The 6,909-nt window shown below is 36.9% G+C and overlaps 1 non-coding gene across 1 annotated transcript; it reads left to right on the forward strand.

Moving 5' to 3' along the window:
* The first annotated feature begins 255 nt into the window (after positions 1 to 255).
* On the forward strand, positions 256 to 362 carry LOC122733196. Its single transcript, XR_006353780.1, has one exon. It is a non-coding gene; the product is annotated as a U6 spliceosomal RNA (small nuclear RNA).
* Positions 363 to 6,909: the final 6,547 nt, after the last annotated feature.

The following is a 6,909-nucleotide window of genomic DNA, read 5'->3' on the forward strand; positions in this document are numbered from 1 at the left end:
CCCCACTTTGTGTCATCTGACAATTTGATGAATATGCCATCTAGGGCTCCATATTAACTATGGATAAAAATATGAAATATCATAGTGTGGTGAATAAAATTTTATGGGGTCACCCTATAATTATCCCAAGTGTTAGGGAATTTAGCTGGGATTTATAATATATTTGTTACTTTGAAATTAGAGGCTACTGCACTAGTTTTGGGGCATTAAGCATTTATTAAAGCATATTAAATATTAGTAAAGAGAGCACACATGGTGCTCGCTTCGGCAGCACATATACTAAAATTGGAACGATACAGAGAAGATTAGCATGGCCCCTGAGCAAGGATGACATGCAAATTCGTGAAGCGTTCCATATTTTTTGTATAACAAAAGTTGAGAACTATCTTTACATGTAATGGAAAAAATAAAATACCTTATATGTAAAATTTAAAAAATTAATAAATTTAAAAAAAAAGAGAGAGAGAGCGTACATGGCTCAGAAAATTAAGAAGCCCTACATACCTAGGGTAGAGGGGAAAGAGAGAGCAGTATGGGAGAGGGAAGAATGTGCCAAGTGAGAGTGAGCGTCCCTCTCCAAGGTTTTTAACCTGTCTCAGGTAGAGGTGGGTCACTCCACCTTGATCCAAGCTAATTGGCTGGTAGCATTCAAGTTCATTGATTGACATGACTTGAAGGTGGCCTTAAGTTAGTTAACTTCCTTTAGTTAGTTAGGGATGGTAGATCTACATTTTCTTTGAAATTCTCCTGACTCTGGGCTGGCCCTGCAAAACCAGCCAGAGTTCCTCTGTGTGTGTGTTTGTGTGGGGTTTCTGAGTCCTCAAACCCCCATTATTTTCTCACAATAGGGTGTTATAGATACCTCAGATACCACCCTATAAGCAAATGAATTGATACTAATCTATTATATCTAATATTTGAATTTATCCATTCAACAAGTTCTATGCCTATCTGATGATATTATTATATTGTCCATGCAGGCATTACCTAATGCTGCTGAAAATTCAAGGAGGATGTACACTTAGAAGAATGTAGAAGATTTTAGAAAGTAAAGTCATTGAATGATTAAAGGGAATAGTTTCACTGGGATCATGAGGGCCCAAGCTAGATTGTAACAGCTTAAGAAGAGAGAGGAAAGGAAGTACAGACAATGAGAGTAAATAGGTAGATTTAAAAGTTGAGAAATCTAGAATGATAGCCTTTTTCTCCTTTTTTGTTTTAAATTTTTATTTATTTTATTTTTCATTTATAAAATAAAACAGTCATTTCCATGAAATAGTATAATAAAAAATGATTGCACATGAAGCTTTAGGTTCAAGTAAAGGTGTTCCAAAATAGAGCAGACCTTGTACATTTTGATAGGTAGAAGGGAAAGATTAAGAAAGATGGAGAATTAGGGAGAAGAGATAATTTATAAAAAGTCAAATATCCAGAGGAGATGGGAAGGATTTAAGTTGAGGTCACAAAGAAAAGGATTGAGCCCCCTAAATCTCTCATTCAGTATCCTAGGCCTGACTGAATTAAAAACTTGTAAATTGTTGTCAACTCTATATCACTACTGCAATTCTCAGATAGGAAAAGACACATTGTCCCAATCCCTTAGCACCCACTGGTCCTTCTGATCTCACCAGCATTTGCCTTCCCATTCTGCAGAAGAGGCAGGTTTTGACAAATAGGTTTTCTTTGCAAAGAAGAGGAAGGATAGAACAGGAGAATGAGATTCTTGTCTCAGTGGATCATTTTTTTTCTCTTAAGAGAGGCCCAGTTGGATTAAATCCACCTAAAGAGTTATCAGAGTATAGTTCTAAACCCCTTTTCTTAAGCTCTATAATATTTGAGTTGTGTGTGAGTAGTAACTTTCAGGGGAATGGACACTTTGAAGATTTCTATGATCTCTAAAAATGGGAACTAAGCATCATGATGAAATTTTCCTCTGGTTTAAGTATTTCTATTCTCTGATGTTGATCAAGTTGTGATCATCATATTATGAGTAGAGGTTGCTTCTTAAATGGACAATGAATTATGAAAGAAAGAATGAATGAATGCATGCATAACTGCATAAAAGAAGGAACTAAGGGAATGTGTTGAAGATTTCCAAATAATGATTCAGAGTATACCCAGTTGGGACAAAGATAATGACAGGCAATTACTTGATTTCCTGAATATTATTTCCAGTCTCTGATGCTGACCTGTAAAGTCTAGAATGTTCAAATCTAAAACACTTCCTCTCCTTTCAGGAGATATAACTCTGGACCTTGAAACATCCAGTTTCTCCCTCCTGTTGAGGGAGGGCTGTGCAAAGTTATCAGTCTCACTCTCTCCTCCAGCAGCATCTGGGTTCAATGACAAGATATAGATCAAAATGACTAGAAATGGCCCTGGATGTTTGAGGCAATCAGGGTTAAGTGAAGTGCCCTTGGTCACACAGCTAGCAAGTAAGTATCAAGTTTCTGAGGCTGGATTTAAACTAATATCCTCTTCATTCCAAGGCCTGTGCTCTATCCACTGTGCCACCTAGATGCCCCTTTATAGACATATACAAATGCAGCAAGCATTTTTTCTCATTCTTTCTCTGCATGAATTCTGAATTTGGCAAGAATTAGGAACATGATGATAAAAAGATATACATTGAAAGCTTTGAAACTTTGAACAGAAGTGTTCTTACTCTTTTTTCTTTTTATAATTGTGATATATATAATTATAATTTATACATATATCAAACAGATATAATATACACAAAGACACATATATGACATATATATTGAAAATTGTTTACATTATTACATTTAGATGTACCTAGATATGTTATAATACATATAACTTAGTATTTCAATTTCTTAAATAACTGTTTTATAGATATAAAATACATATCAATTTATAGAAATAATTTATTTGACAAATTTGTTTAAGTATAACTATATATAATACCTAAATAACTCATAATTGTATAACATATAATACATATGTATGTATATATAAATACATATATACCTCCTGTAACCTTCCCAGAATTGCCCCTCCCCGACCTTTCAAAGTAGGCATTTTTTATTTATATTTTTCTATTGTAATTTCTATCCCTCCCTTGCTCCCTTCTCGAGGCAGTAAATAATCCGATATGGGTTATACATATATAATCATGGAAAACATCACATTGGTGGATCAGACCACAGACAAAGGTCAGCTAGATTTTCCTGCTAACAGAATGTACTCTCCCTCAAAAGTGTCAAATGCAAATAGGAATGGATGCCACTGATCCATACATTACAATTCCTGCTGAGACATATAGATTTAGTTTGTTTAAATGTAATCTATGTTTTTTGTATTTTATTAAATTTGTTAAATATTTCCAATTATATTTTAATATTGTTCAGTTTAGACTTGGGCCCCAGGAGTGTTTGACATTTCTGTCTTGCATTTCAGTAAAGCAAAAAAAAATACACATCAAACACTGCTCTCCTTAAAGTCACAGAATAGAAAATCTTTTACTTAAAATTTTCATAACCTTTTGAAGGCTACTTGGCATGGGACCTCTAATATGACTTAGAACAAGTGTATATTGTTTGACTGTCTCTTACCTATTTTTAAAATTATTCTAAAGGTTTCTGAGAAATCATGTCTAATTTTTCCCTTTGCTTAAATAGAAAATTTTCAGTGCCTTGTAGGGGTGGTGCTTTCAATTTATGTTACTGTGGCCTTGGCTTTATAAAAGTCAAAAGTCCTCCGGTGCCCAGGGTCACACAACTAGTAAGTGTTAAGTGTCTGAGGTTGGATTTGAACTCAGGTACTCCTGACTCCAGGGCCAGTGCTCTATCCACTGGGCCACCTAGCTGCCCGCTAGTCAGCTATGCTTTATCTTGCTTACCCATGGCTCTTCAAATCAAGTAATGATCTGATGTTGAAGAAGTTTGTGTGTTCCCACTTTATTTATAAAGTGCCAGAGGAGATGAGGTTAGTGGGACATTCTTTAAAAGTCTTCTCTTTATTTGATAACATTAACCTAAGCTCAGTTTGGGAGTTCCTTTCCTTAATGTTCATATCTCCTAACATTGTGTGGCAAATGGGATGAATGACATCTGATTACAAAGCATACAGAAATTCCTACCCTTGGCTATCTGATCCACTGGTAAGGTTCAGAATTTTACTTCAGCACAGATTCTACAACGTGATATTTCCAGTTGCAACTCTCACTTGAACTGCTGTTTCATATTTTCAACTGTCTTCCCAAAGCTACCTCAGAAGCAATAGCTTTGAATCACATATATCTTCTTCCCACATAAACTTGCCCATCTACCTACCTTCTCTATTTCTATTACAGATCTGTTTTGGGTCTCTATCTTTAAAATGGACATTGTAAAATTTGTACAAAAGCATCCAAGGAAGGGAAAAAAACACATGTGAAAGGGTTAGTTGAGAGGAAATCAATGAGGTGTGAAGCTTTAAATTAGTCCAACCCAGGAGCTGAATAAAGCTCTCCAACTAAGATTCCAAAGCAGAGCCTGAGGTCCCCAAGGTGTGAACCAGGTTAGTTAGCACCTACTACATATGAATCCAGATGGTTGGATGGGATGGGGCGGGGGAGAGGAGAGGAGGCAAAAGGCATATAAAAGGGCAGCCCTGTGTGTCCCAGAATCAAAGTTGGGAATTAAGACCCTGAGTTATATAGTCTGAAGGAAATCTCCTAAATCAGAGGAGCAAAGGTAAGTTCCAACTAAGGAATGAATACATACATGTATATATGCATGTGTGTATATGTGCTTCTCTTTACACACATGTAACATATGTATGTATATATACACACACACTTGAACTTCTAGTATTCTAGTTTTCCATAAACATCTACTATTCTCATGTCCTTGTCCATGATGAGCAAATACCAGTGTACATTAACAAAGAAATGCATTTTCATGGACAAGGATATTAGAATACTAGAAGTTTATGTTTCACAGCCCCTTCTAGTAAATGGCCATTAAATATTTATATACTACAGAGCAAGTATTTTATTTTTTGCTTTTAAAGGAAATATTCATTTTCTTTAAAAACGTTCAAGAACCTGTGGGCTCATGTTTTAATTTGTTTCTTTCTTTGTTTTAAATCTCCAGTACTTATTTATATTGTCAAGCAAGGATATTTCATTTTTCAGTGAAGGTCAAAGTAGACTTGGATAACTTAGGATAGTGTGTGCGTAAGTTAGGGAAAGTTGATTCTAGAGAAGAAAGAAAAGGAAGAGAAGAAAAGGAACGATATATCCCTTTTAGGAGGGAGGGTGATAAGGTTTACGTTAGGTTTTCAAAGTGGGGTTAGGGGCAGATTTTCTGGCAGAAATGTAAAGATAGGAAAGGGAACTCAAGACTGCAGATTCCACTGTTTCAGAGACTGCATTTAATTGAGCAAAGAGTCCAGTTCTCTCAAGAACAAGATATTATAGACTTGTGTTATATGAGAAAGGTTCTGAGAGGAGTGAAAGCTGAGTTTGTTTCAGCATGATGGGTAGAAACTGAGGCATATATGAGGAAGAGACCTTTTAAGATAATTCTTTTTAACTGTGGAGTGTAGTCAAGATTTAAATCTCAACTTGATGTTGGGTACCCATTTTTCCACCATGGCTTTATGTCAAGGCAACTCTGTCTATAAAGAGGATGGTGTAATTAATATATTATGCTTTCCACAGGCTTGCCAACCAGTAATCAAACTCTAAGACTGAGTTGACAGAGGCACCCTAAACCCAGAAAGACCATCTTTGTGTTAGTGGCAAAAGAGCTGTCTGGTACAGAGATCCAGAGAGAAGAACCAGTCCAGTTTTCACATCAGAGTGTCCCGCACACATGTGTTGAAAATCCAGAGGTGCAGAAGTTGAAGAAATAGCTTAAAATAAAGGTATTATGCTTCCCCAATAGGACAGATCATTTCTCCATTATAATTATTGGCCAATTGAGTGAATGTGAAAGTAGGCAGTTGCTCATACTCTGAATAATTTTCCATTTGTTGTAAAACTGAAAGGCTCCAAAGGATTGAGGAAGTGAATCAGTAAAGAAGGAAGATGCTGAGGACCTTTCCCTCCATTGCTTTCAGGAGATTCATTTGTCCTTTGTTTTCTCCTTAGGATCATGGCTAGGGCTCAGTTTGCTGAAAACCTCAAGGAAGTACTGACCTGCTCTGTGTGCACGGACTACTTCAGACACCCAGTGACCTTGGGTTGTGGCCACAGCTTTTGCCACTTGTGCCTCCTCAACATCTGCGGAGAAGCTGATGGGCCCTCCCCTTGTCCTCTGTGCAGAAAACATTTCCATGTTAGAGACCTGGAGTACAACAGCACCTAGGGAAGCTGGCCAGCATAGGGCAACAGCCTGAGACCCTATATTTGCTGCCATTAGAAGAGGAAAAGGTCATATGTGAGAGAACATCAAGGAGGAAGAAAAATTTGTTTTGTGAAAAGGACCAATCCTTCCTCTGTCTATATTGTTTTCAATCCCAGGAGCACATCAACCATACAGTACACACGGTACAAAAGGCTGCAGAGGACTCAAGGGTAAGTGTTTCTAGTAAAAGCTATCTAGCCAAAAAAAAGAAACTATTATTAGGGGGCAGCTAGGTGGCACTATGGAAAAAGAACTGGCCTGGATTAAGGAGGACACTAGCTGTGTGACCCTGGGCAATTCACTTAACCCTCATTTCCCATCTAAAAACAAAGAAAGAAAGAACTATTATATATAAAAGCTATCTAGGTTGCATTCTCTCTCTCCCAATTGGTGGATCTTCTGAGCTAATCACTTATATCAGAAACAGCTGCTTTTGAAGTCTGGACCTCCTGATTGACCTCTAGTCAGGTCTACATTTTAGTTTCCCAGGCTTCAATAGCCAGAGGCCCTCTAAATATCATTGATCATTCTGTGCTGATCTGATAGGACTTTG

The sequence above is a fragment of the Dromiciops gliroides genome, chromosome 6, assembly GCF_019393635.1.
Source record: "Dromiciops gliroides isolate mDroGli1 chromosome 6, mDroGli1.pri, whole genome shotgun sequence".
Lineage (NCBI taxonomy): Eukaryota > Metazoa > Chordata > Mammalia > Microbiotheria > Microbiotheriidae > Dromiciops > Dromiciops gliroides.